We start from the raw sequence: 12,702 nt of genomic DNA, 5'->3' as shown, positions 1-12,702 counted from the left end.
TGTGTGTGTTTCCTGTGCACAGGAATAATAAGGTTGTTTTTTTAAATCCTACATTTAGAGTTCTTTATTTGTACTTAATTCACATATTATGGTCCACAAAACTTAACAAACTCCTTATTATACCCAAACACAAGGAGGCAGTCCTTTTCACTTATTTATGGTTCAGAGATAGTCTTCATTTATTTCCTGAGAGGGTGAAACATATTCTTTTTTTTTTTTTAGTCCTCAACAGAGGATATGCTTTCATTGATTTCTAGAAAAAGTGGAAGGGAAAGGGAAAGAGAAAGATCAATGTGAGAGAGAAACATCGATTGGTTGCCTCCTGTATGTGCCCTGACCAGGGATTGAACCCACAACCTAAGCATGTGCCCTGTCTGGGAATCGAACCCCCAACCAAGTCACACAGCCAGGGTGAAACGTATCCAGTTTTAACTAACTGTATTGGACACTGACTTCATGCAGGTTCCATAAAGCATGCGATTTGGAATTAGTCCTAAAACTGGGGAGGGACGTGTCCTGGCGGGCAGGAGCGGAGGAATAAGGATGCACTGGGCTGTCAAGAGCCATGGGTGCAGAGAAGAGTGAGTCACACGAGGGAGGACTGTCCCTCTTACCAACGTGGCTGGGGCTTCAGCTGCAGAGGGAGAGAGGCAGGAGGCTGGAGGAGAGCCGGGAGCTGGAGGAGCAGGAGGTTGTGGAATGTGTACTCTGTGCCTCAGGCAACATCGCCATGACCTCAGCCAGAGGAGTGACAGGATGAAATCTGTGTTTGAGGACCATTACTTTAGCGGCTGTTCAGACACTGAGAGGAAGCAGAAGGAAGACTGGCATCACTAAGGTTGCATTCTGATGACAGGCTGATTACCAGCAGGTGATTCTAAACACTGTGGACTGTTCTCCCTCCAGTGTGGGGGCGGCGGCTGCCCCATCTATGTTTTAAGTATGTAAAGCCATGGTGGCAGTGCAGTGGGGGGAAGAAACCGCTTCTTGGTGCCCAGAGTAGGACATAGGAGGCTTTCAGCACACGGTGGAAGGAAACCTCACAATCCAAGAGCTTGCTGCAGTCCAGGCAAGAGGGAGGCAGGCTGGGCCCCCCCTGCCACGGAAACAGGGGCTCCACCCTTCTGATGGGCCAGCTGCTCTGAGCCGTAGGCCAGCAGGGGAGGGAGGCCGAGGCGTGGGCTATGGTGCGGCCCACACAGGCAAGTGGCAGCTCTCCTTGTCGCCTAGAGGACTTCCCTGACGATGAACACAGAGACTGGACAGTGGCCACAGTGATGCCCAGAGCTCTGTCCCTCGACTGAAGAGCAGCCATGGGGCTTGGCTGGCTTGCTCTAGCGCAGACACCTTCAGACATTGTCACTGAGTCTGAATCAGATCCTCCCCAGGCCGGCAGGCACTTTTATGGAAGTTTGGTAACTTTTGGAGATGCCCTTTTATCTTTCTTAACGTCCCAGGCTGTAGACCTGAAGCTGCCACAGGTGGCGTCAGCGGGCTCCCAGCAGAGGGGGAAGGCAGCCGTGTGGTTTCCTGGGTAAGAAGTCTGCCTTGGAGGGGACTGGCCTGGGCTCACACCCTGGCCGAGCCGTTTCCAGGTGAAGGAGGAAGCGAGTCAGCCTCTCTGAGCGTTAGTCTCTAGGTCCTAATACCAGTGCTGTGAGGGACGGGTAAGAAAACACGTAGAGCGTGGCACATCACGGGTGGCCTAGAATTGGCAGTAACTATCCTACAGGAAGGGCTGCAATGCCTGCTGGGGTTTGGAAACCAGCGGAGAACATTTGGACAAGTTTTATAATCTCTTTGTGCCTGCATTTCCTCATTAATCATTGTAACAGCTAATATTTATTGAGCACTTTCTATGTGTAGGCAGTGCTCCAAATGTTGAATGCCCACAATAGCCCTATGAGGATACCATTGTTAAACCCATTTTACAGATGAAGAAACGGAGGCACAGAGAAGCTGTCTCCTACCTGGTGTCATTGGCTAGTAAATGGTAGCACTGGAATTTGGCAGCCTGGCTCCAGAATCTCCATGCAAAGCCACTGAGGATGTCTTATATACCAAAAATAAAAAATAAAAAATAAAAAAATGAAGCGAATAACCCCTACTTCATAGTTATCAGGCTCCAATGTAAACAACAGAAGTTTACGTGCCCTTGCACATAATAGGTACTTATTAAGAATTGTCATGGTGGCCCCTGCAGCCCAGAACTTCTTCCCTCAGATGTGTAATGGTAGGTAACAAAACACTTCCATGCTATCAGCCTTGGAGGTTAGGGAAGCCTCAAATTCTCATAAGATGTCTGGTTCACTTTTACAAGTAGCTACTGGGACAGAGCAAATGCTCAAGGTCACAGAGTGGTGCAGCCTGGATTAGAACCTGAGTCCTCATCTGCCTTTCCTCTCAGTGGGACACAGGATACCAGCGAAGCTGCTTGAGTTACACACCCCGTGCCAAGGACCAGAGTCATATTTTTGCCACCCATGGCATCGCTTCCTCCCAGCGGGCCACTGATTTCAGAGAGGAAATAGGTTGTACCTGAACATCTGGGGTTGACGGGTTGCAGAGGAGCAATTATTAACCGCACTCTGTCTCCTTGGCTGTGCGGAGGTGGGTGTGGGGAGGGGGTGCAGCAGGGAATCAGTATGCTTGTTCTTATTTTTTATAGTGTAGTTGCCCCTCTCTCTCTGCTAATGGGCTGGTTGCAAAGGATAAATGAAGTGTCAGAAAGACCACTCTTTCAGACCTCACCTAAAATTTTTAAATCTATTATTGATCCATAGACCGTAGCAACTTGCCATATAAAGCTGCCTTTTTTCTGTGTTCTTTTTTTTTTAACTTGAATGCCTGTGCTCAGAAAATATATAGAGAGAAATAACAAACTCAGTCTTAACACAATGAACATCTACTTTTCTTGTCCAAGGCAGAAGTTTTGGAAGGCACATGATCCGGCATCAGCTAGTTTGTATATTGATGGGACTTGAATGAAAACACAATGATTTTTTTCTTATTAAATACTCAGAATGCTTCTTCACAAAGCAAGGACTTGGACTGTGTACGTCTAGTGCCCCTTGCAGCTCTGACATTCTGACCCGGCTTGTCAGGGTGAAAGGGAGAGAGGAAAGCGGAATCAGGGCAGCGCCCCCTGGAGGGGAACATGGACTGTGGGAGCTGGACTCCAATCCAGCTTTGCCCCTTCCTGGCAGTGACCTTGAGCAAGTAATTTCCTTATCCTTCCTGGGAAAGTTTCCTCGTCTGGAAATGGAGATAATAATCAATACCTCAGTAACGTTGTTTCAATGAAATAGGTGAAATAAGTATGTAAGATAGACTTGTTTCCAAGTGAAATCGGATATAAAAGTGCCTAGCACAGTATTTGACAGAGTAGGTGCGCAATACAATTCTCTGACAACATTGCCGCATTTCCAAACCATTACAGGAAGCGCTTGGTCCTGAAAGCCAGGCGCATAGAGCTCTAGGCTCTTCTTCAAAAATGCATGCAGAACATGAACTACATCATGTAATTTTTCTTTATTTTATTTTCCTCTTGTGAATGGAGGTAGCCACCTGCTCCGGTGCCTTTGTAAAAATGTACACTGTTAGCCATAAATCCCTCCCTGCTTTCAGGAAAGGGCCAGAGACAGGGCCACTTGGTTTGCTTAAACTCCCTGGTTCCAGAAAGGATTTTCGGGCGATAAAGAGGATCAGTCGATCCATTGTCCAGGGTGAAGGTCCTCTGTGAGTGCACAGAGGGGGTTCCATGGCCCAGGATTCTTTGTCCAGCAGGAACGCTTAGAGGTCAGCAAGAAATAGCAGCGATGACTTGTTAGACTAAACAGACTTCTCTGCCCATTTCACTCATACAACCAGCTAAGCAAAGAAAACCAAAGTTTTAATTTATAAAACAGAGAATTAAAGATGGAGTTATCCCAGTAGGGGGTCTTATATGGTTGTGAGTTTTATTGATTGAAGAATAAAATAAGGGATATTGCTAAAGAAAAAAATTATTATTTTAAAGCAAGGCCTGTGTTTTAATTTTTTTTTAAATGTACATGAGCCTTAGCTTGTCAGCAGCCTGACATGAGCAGCACAGGGGCGAGGAAGGTGTGATTCGGATCAGAGCCAGCACTGAGCTAAGCTGCAGCTGACCCTGGGCCCCCACCCCTTCCTCCCCTCGGGTTATTTCCCATAACAATCACACTGGTAGGAGAAGGGATTTTTTAATGACTTTCATCAATTACTGAACTGTAAGAAAAGAGATGCCACTCATTTCATTACTGGAAATGCTTCCATTTTGGTAAAAGCCATTTCGAAGCACTTCAGGAAGCAATGGTTGATGGAGAGAGAGAGAGAGAACCCTTTTTTGGGAAAACCTTGCCAAGCCATGGCTCTTTCTGGAGTGGGCCTGGTTGGGAGACCACCATCTGGCATCACACCCGGGCTTATCAGCTGGTGCAGGTGGCTCTGTTCATCGAGCTTGTGAGTGTCCCAGAATAGCTGCCGCTACCTGAGAGCGGTCCAGTCCTCAGGGACTCGTTATTGTCCCAGATAAACAGGGTGGCCGAAGCCAGCAGTTAATGGCTGTATTTAACTGTGATAAGTGATGGGTCGCCGTGCCTGAGTGAGTGGCGTCACTGGTAGGGCCTGGGTAATTGGGCAAAGGCAAGCCAGCTTGGCAACAGGCATTCCTTGCACATCCTAGAGTTGGTGCCACAGGGTTTGGGGCTCCTGGGAATAAATATGACAGACACGTGGAGCTTGTCTTTTAAACAGGTAAGACAGGACAGACATACCGGATTTTGATTAGGCTAATTACAAAGGTATTTTTGGAAGGAAAGATGAATAAAGTTTGGAAAATGGATTAGATTAATCAAAGCAGGCCTCCTGGGGAGGTGGGCTCCAGCAACACTGAGCAACAGGCTGTGGGGATGTAGAATAAGACGGGCGTTTTTCTCTGGACACACATTTATTTTGGTGAGTGGTTGCTTGGAAATCATAAATTTTCCTTGTAAATGCAACCAGCTTAAGTCTTAGGCTGTAAAGGCCAAAGAAGAAAAGGAAAGAATGGCCATATTTTGACAGTATCAATGGAAAGAATTTATTAGTACTCAGGCACAATTGCACTCTCGATAATTCTCCGAAGACTGGTATGTGATAAAGGAGGATGAGTAAGTCAGTCACATTCTCGGCAGGGCTTTCCTCTGAGGCCCCGGCGGACAGGGCCTCTCCCGGTGCATTTGATGTGCAGCGATGATTCTGTGAGGACACTTCACTCCTCTGGCCAAAGGGGCAGCTTGGCCTGGAGTTCTGAAGGCACCTGGTCATACCTGCCTACTGGCAACCATGCCGTGTGGAGCTGGTCTTCATACGCAGCACAGACATGGTATGTGGGATAGAAGGTGTGTGTGTGACAGTCCATGTAACAGGGTTCTGAGTTGTCCTGCCTTCAGACAAACCCCCAAAGCAGAGGAGAACCCAAATGTAATGCATAAATATAGCCACTTCCGCAGAACCTCTTGCATTGAGGGACACTCCAAAAATCTCTACCAGAGGTGAGTGTGTGTGTGGCGGAGGGGGGGGGGGGGGCGGGGGGTGAGTGAGTGTGTGTGTGTGGGGTGGGGAGGATTGGTCAGTAGAAACTCTTTCTGAAAATTTGGACTTCGGGGTCCAGAAATGAATAGTCTTCCTTACACACTGATAACAGTTAATATCCAGCTGCTCGAGTTTATAATCCTCCGTAGCTGGTACTGGCTTTGGTACAAACATCCCACGATCGGAGAATATGAGAGGTGGGAGATGGAATAGAAAAAGCACTCAGGCACCCATTTCAGAGAAGGGATCAAGGCTTGGGAGGGTAAGGAGCAGGGCTAGGGTCACATGGCTAGTTAGGGGGTCACACCAGACTGTAATTGAGTCTCTGTCTCACTTATTGTGTGATTTCCCCCTTTGCTCCGATCAAGAAATTTAGACAAGATGGATCTTCCGTAAGATCCTTGGACTTGGAGAGGGCAAAACTGGAACTGCCACAGGCTCTGGAACTTCCTGACATGGTCACTTTTTAAAACTCCAGGCTTGCTTCCTCCCCTGGCCAAAGGAGCAGCTTGGCCTGGAGTTGAGCTGCCTACTCTTGAGCTGCCTACCAGTACCTACCAGGAAGGGGAGCCCAACCTGGTTCTTCATTTCCACTGGTTCCGGAGTCCATTCCTCTGTCACTGACACGCACACCCCTCTGACCACGAGCCCGAAGAGTGAGTGAGGATGGCTTTAGGACCAGCCCTCCCCCCCACCCCCCTCGAAATGCTCTCAGCAGCCAGGCACTCGCGCTGCCACCTGGCCTGTGTGCGTCCCAGACACGGCTAATATGTGGCGAGAGGGAAGGGAACAGCAGATCGGCCGCTTTGCCGGCTCTTACAATGAGCTCAGCGCGGGCTTTCCGGGCCGCAGGAGCGGGGCTGCGGAAAATAGAGTGTGGTGCAGCTGCACCCTTTAGAACTTCGGGAAAAACACATATTATTTGCCAGACAATAATAGATAGCGAGAATAATAGTGCTTATTATAGTGTTTGGGATGGCAAATGCTGTAGTGAAGGCTCCAGAATGGCTCTCACAATAATCCGTCTTCCTGGTCCCTTACAGCAGCCTTGAGATGTTCCCCAAGCGGCGCTGCTGTCCGCGGTGGCCCTTGGCCAAAGGTGATTTGAACAGAAAGAAACTTATTTGAGAAGGAATCCTCTTTTGGGGTCATGATTACATCAAAGGGGGGAAAGCCACCTCCTTGAAGAAGCAGTTGCCGTGTTCCCAAGCAACTAGAAATGGCGGTGCGTCCCAGGCATGGGGAGGGAGTGGCAAGCATTTGTCTCCCCTTTTCCTTTTTAAAGGCAGGATCCAGAGGCTCCCTGGGACTCTAAGGTTTGATCACTCCTGTCCCCAGCCCAGAGGCAGGGCCAGTGCCCCTCTCCCACAGCGAGTGTCAGCCTGTGCCCCAGTGAGAGGCAGCTGTCCCAGGAGAAGCCACGCATGCATCTGGCTGCTGTCCTTCCCGAGGCTCCTGCCCGACCCTCTGTGGCCTCTTGTTTGATGGTGGCTTTTGGTGTTCTTGTTTTTATGCCCCTTCTTGCTGTTGTCTCATTCTTTCGAAAAAGGAAGGAAGGAGGAGGGAGGAGGAAGGAAGGAAGGAAGGAAGGAAGGAAGGAAGGAAGGAAGGAAGGAAGGAAGGAAGGGAGGGGAGGAGGAAGGAAGGAAGGAAGGAAGGAGAGGAGGAAGGAAGGAAGGAAGGAAGGGGAGGAGGAAGGAAGGAAGGGGAGGAGGAAGGAAGGAAGGAAGGACGAAGGAAGGAAGGAAGGGGAGGAGGAAGGAAGGAAGGAAGGAAGGGGAGGAGGAAGGGAGGGAGGGGAGGAGGAAGGAAGGAAGGAAGGGAGGGAGGGGAGGAGGAAGGAAGGAAGGAAGGAAGGAAGGAGAGGACAAAGGAAAGAAGGAAGGAAGGAGAGGAGGAAGGAAGGAAGGAAGGAAAGGAAGAAATCAAAGTGAGCTCTTTATTCAGAAACAAACACCACAGTTTCCAGTCTGACCATGCCAAATAGAAAGGTTTCCATGCCCTGTAATTCCACCCCAGCACATACTTGTGGTGTTTTGCATTTTCACTTTGGTTACTTAATATACATATTAAGTGCGCACAGATCTGGTGATTTAATGTGATTTGGGGAACGCAGGCATTTCCTGTCATGCACATTCAGATTTCCAAGCCTTGCTTTTGGCTGATCAGTGTTATCGGTGCCATTAAAGCCCGGATTCGGTGAGCAGGGTTCACAGCACAGACTTGTGCTTAGTCCTCCCACTGGGCACTTGGACCTCCTCACACTTGTGCTGAATTCGTGCTGCAGACACTCTGAGCAAGTGTCCAGGTCTCTCTGTGGCCTCCAACTCTTTGTCCGTAAAATGAGGAAATTGTAGTATATTATCTCTGGGGTCGCTTCAAGTTCTAAATTCTATCACCTCTCTGATATGATTTGTTCTTTGTTCTAGGAATAATCTCAGCAGTTGTAACGATGTTTACGAGTCCTCTGCCACCGCCGCACGTCAGCCAAATGTTACCCATGCACATTTCTGACACCCTCACTCACTGGCAGGAAAAAAGGATACTGTTTGGGGGCATGGCGTGAGAGCTGTTTGACCGTCATTCATTTGACAAATGTGTATTGAGCTGAACTGGGGGCTGGGTACAGAGATCTGAGAAAAATCGATACAGCCCCAGACCTCAGGGACTTCCTAGATGCGTTGGCAGATTTCTATGTGGCTGCTTATTGGGAGTGACTGGGTGTCCTTAGGAAGTTATATTTTAAACCAAGGGCCTTATGGCAAGTGAAATAAGCCAGTAGGGGCGGTGAGGCAGAGCCTAACGCCTGTGGTGAAAGTTGGGGTGGGCATTCCCCAGAAACGGACTTTCCTGGTGAACAATGCTGTTCAGATGGTCTGCCCTGGGATCCCAGGGCCTGGTTGGTGTATAGCCTTCCAGTCCCAAGCTATGTGTGGTTTGCTGTGGGGAGAGATGAATGGCTCACCTTGCCAGGCAAGACCCACAGAGGGGGCATTGCTTCCAGCTCAGGTGCCTCTGTGAGAACCCTCTGAGGGGGAGTCTGTGCACAGTAATGTTTCATGTGCTAAGAAGGGACTCTCCTGCTTCCCTCCTCTGCAGCAAACACCAGGGCTTTTGCATGGAATACGGGGGCGAGGTCTGCAACTCCAGGGTCCCGTGGTGACCTTGCCTGGCTTTGAGGTGACCTTGGCAATTCAAAAGACCTCCTGCCAGTGGATGCTGTGATATGGATGGTGGAAGTGGCCGGGCGGGTAGCAAAGGCTGCTGTTATGTCCTTGGGCAAGGGCGTGGTGCGCCATGCTCATTGTGGTATTCCAAAAAGCCGCTCGAGTTTCGTTTCCTCACACAAAGCTGGCAGGGCTGGCCCTGCGCAGAGACGTGAATGAAAGTCATGTCAAGATCACACCACGCTGCCTTCATTCTGGGGCCTCATGGTGGGCCTGACCGGAGGCTGGAGGGGGTGCTTCTCTGAGCGTGGGGGGAGGGATGGCTGGTCCCGTGGGTTCTGACGGCCCTTCTCTTTTCCAGGAGCACTGGCTCACGGGCACCTTGCGTGGAGAGAGGGCGCAGAGCAAGCCATGGCCGCGACATCCAATGGCACCAGCTGCTCAGCTCACCACCCCCTCTGGCTAAAACTCAAGCAAATAAAGCGGCTTCCCGTCGTTAAGCATCTCTCTCGGAGGAAGCAGCCTCCCTCGGTGGCCTCCAGCCTAGAGAAGCCGGCTCTCCTCGGACCCAGCCAGCGAGCCCAGCCTTCCTGCTGCCACCGCCTCTGCTTCTCCCCAGAGGAACTTAGGGATTTCGCCCTCGGTTTTAAAACAACAAAACGCCAACAAGCCACAAGGACCAATGTAGGTAGGCTCCCCTCCCCGCTCCATCCTCAAGGCGCAGAGGGTGGAGCTGGAAGACGATACGGATTTGAAAACATCTTTTTTTATACTTTTTAAAAAACTGCTGTGGTTTTGCTGCTACACGAAGAATTGTGATTTGCATTGTACGGTTTCGGACCCACGCTGTTCCCGTTTCGACGGCGGAGAGGGATCGCCCTGGAGTCCCGGCACTTCAGACTCATCTCTGTCCTGCCCAGGATGCACTTTTAAATGAAGAGCTAGAATATTTTATTGGCTGATACACTTTTCTTGTTATTTTTACAAAGGCCACCTTTATCCTTTCTAATGCCATATTTTCAGTGTTACACTTTTATGGCTTTTAATTTTCGATTTGACAGATGTAAGAAGCAGCATGAATAGTTTATACTGTGGTTTTTCAGAGACCGAATGCCAAGAGAACTCGGTAAATGTTTATTCTTCTCAGCTTTCTCTTTAAATTCCCCTAAATAGCGCCCCATTTGGGAACAGAGCAAGAGTGTTGAACTGAAGACCAAAATGCCCTCCAGGTGTAAAATAATCCGAGGGGGGAATATTTGCTGGGCGTCACGAAAGACCTGGATGAAATTTCAACCCTGATGGTTTTCGGTGATCCAGGAAGCCAGTGAAGCAATCTCTCTATACGCAGAGCCCTTTCATGATAATTGGAATGGTATGGACAAACCAATGAAAACAAGAGGGAAAGTGAGAAAGATCGCCCATGGTTCTGTTTCACTGTTTGCTTTCTCCTGTCATGGTTAAGAGAAATGTGCAATTGGATCCTCAGTCGGTGGGTGGAGGATAACAGGGTAGGTTTTCTTGTGTGCACTTGTACCGTTGTAGCTGCGAGTCAGAAGTCCTCTAGAGCATGTGTACTGGCACTGAGTCGGTGAGACAGTCGTGGAGTATCCCATTCTGATGAGTTCAGAAAAAAAAAAAAAAAAGAGAAAAAAAATCCCAAAAAAAGAAAACTAAAAAAAAAAAAAAGAAAAAGAAAAAAAAATCAAATCACCTTGTGATTCAGTGTATCTGTTTACTAACTCAAATAAAGCAATTGTTCCCTCTGGAGGGGCCCAGGTGCCCCTGCCTACGAGGCGGCTGAGCCGGCCGCAGGAGGGGTGCTGGGCGGGTGGGTGGCGAGGCCGAGCCGGGGTCACGCAGGCCTGGAGGCACCAGGGCCCGTGGGTGCGGTGTACATACTGTATTTCTATATTCTCCTTTGTACAGAGTCACTTCACACGTCAAGCTACTGTTTTACAGGTGCTCCTTATTTATTAGAGCTGTGAGAGCTCGGGGGACACACCTGGCGAGCGAGCTCGCTTTTTAAAAATGAAATTGGGGGGCTGGGAGGGAGGGAGGGGAAGCTCGCAAGCCTGGGAAGAGATTTATAAAAGTGAACAAAAGGAAAACTTCCAGCAACACATTTAAACAACCCACCAACCCCAACACCAGCCTCGCCCACGCAGGAGGCAGCAGCCCTTCCTCGGGGTGCGCCTCTCCCTGCGGGGCCCCCAACATTCTCCTCTCTCCCTGACCGGTGTCAGATCCATCAAACAAAAATAAATCTCTAAGGAAAAAAATGCACTTACACGTGCTTATTTTGCTTTTCTCATTATTATGACTATTGTTATTTTCCTTGTTACAGAAGGTGTTCATTTCTTTCCTCCAGGGAAACATTTTTTATAAATAAATCCAGTGAGTTAGAAAGGATGTTGAGATATAGGGGTGACGCTGGCCCTTCCTCACCTGCTGCAGGTCACACTTCCCTGCAGACAAGAGCCCAAGGGTCTGCTGGGGGCTCCGCTGCTGACCACACCCAGGTGTGAAGTGAGGAGTGCGTGTCTGAGCCTGTGCTGGGCCTTCCCATGCTCTCCAAGTCCTGACCTTCTTCGGGTCCAAGGCTCAAAAAGCCCCTCCAAGCTGCAAAGCTTGCTCCTGATTTGACTCCCCTGCATACCATCGCACCTGTGGGCTGGGAAGTGCTTTCATTTAGCTTTATGGAAATGGGGTGGTTCACTCTGGTTTTTCCTTGGTGCCTGAATTAAACATCAGAAAGTTTCTGAGTCAGAAAATACATTAATAGACAGTTCTAATCAATGTCGACCTCGTCTAGTCCTCTTGTGCTACATATGAAAACACTGAAGCCTAGAAAAGGGAGCTGATTGGTGCAGTCCCGCGCTGACTTGATTTAGCTTGCCGAACGACAAATGTTCATTAAACACTTGGGCACGATCAGCATTTGCCTCTAAGTGCTCATCCCAGGCGTGGATGCTGGAGATCGGGTGTGTTTCTCTCGTGCCACCTGAGGGACTCTCGAAGGCTCCCCGTGTGGGTTGTGTTAATGTCGACAACCCCGTCAGAACTGCACAGGCCCAGCTGAGGAAGTGCCAGGGGCGGGCGCACCCAGCTGTGCTGTCTGATGCAAAGTTCCCTCCTGATAGCTTTATTCATCTGGACTTGGCCATAGAGACAATCATCCGGGATATCGATTTTGCTTTTGTCTGCAGTCCAAGATGGTCAGGCAAACATTTTGACCCTTCTGGAAACAAAAGGTGCCTTTCTTTCAACATGAAAAGACTCCGTGGCATTTCATTAGACATCAGTACACCGTTTCCTCCTTCTCTTCCTTCTCCTAGGGCCTAGGACCTAGGCTGTAGTCCCTGAATACACAATCCTCTTGAGCTAGCAAAACTATGTATAAAGACTAATAGAAATAACAATGCAAAAACAATTCTAGCATGTACCGAGCATATGTTATTAGCCTCGTTTAATATTCATAGTGACCCTGCGAGGAAGGCCCTATTATTTCCCATTTATTACATATGAAGAAGCAGGAGCGCAGTGTGTTCAGTAATTTCCCAAGGTCACACAGCTCGTGAATTTCAGAATGGGATTCAAACCCAGGAGGCCGGGTGCCAGAGGTTGCACGTCCAGTCTGGAGAAAAACTGTTGACATCTTCGTGCAGAGTCATTTTTGACTTCCTGTATGTCTGTGGCAGTGATTTGGTTTTGTTCTAAAATGGCCCTCATGTTTTAAATGAAGCCAGAGGGGTTGAGTGTTCATTGTTACCGCACAAGTACTGGGTGTGGGGAAGTGCTGAGACCACTCTGCTTTCTGAGTAACAAGTCAGGCGGTGTCTTCCTTTGGTGATTATAAACCCCCACTGAACACCGGGCCCCCTGTCTGATGCCGAGGGCACAGTGGACATGAATGAAGCTCCTGCCCCCGCCACAGTGGCTTACC

General features: G+C 49.2%; 1 protein-coding gene across 1 annotated transcript in view; it reads left to right on the top strand.

Annotated features, from left to right (window-relative positions):
- Nucleotides 1-11,042, top strand: part of SOBP (sine oculis binding protein homolog) — a 161,869-nt gene extending 150,827 nt beyond the window's left edge. The window contains exon 7 of the mRNA XM_070417986.1: nucleotides 9,121-11,042. The gene's annotated coding sequence lies outside the window, so the exon portion shown is untranslated. The remainder of the gene's footprint in view (nucleotides 1-9,120) is intronic.
- The last annotated feature ends 1,660 nt before the right edge of the window (nucleotides 11,043-12,702 follow it).

Source organism: Myotis yumanensis, unplaced genomic scaffold (assembly GCF_028538775.1).
Source record: "Myotis yumanensis isolate MYYU_CA2020_CCGP unplaced genomic scaffold, mMyoYum1.0.hap1 SCAF_6, whole genome shotgun sequence".
NCBI classification, from domain to species: Eukaryota; Metazoa; Chordata; class Mammalia; order Chiroptera; family Vespertilionidae; genus Myotis; species Myotis yumanensis.
Note: the sequence above shows the minus strand (reverse complement) of the source record. Positions and strands in the feature narration are given on the sequence as shown.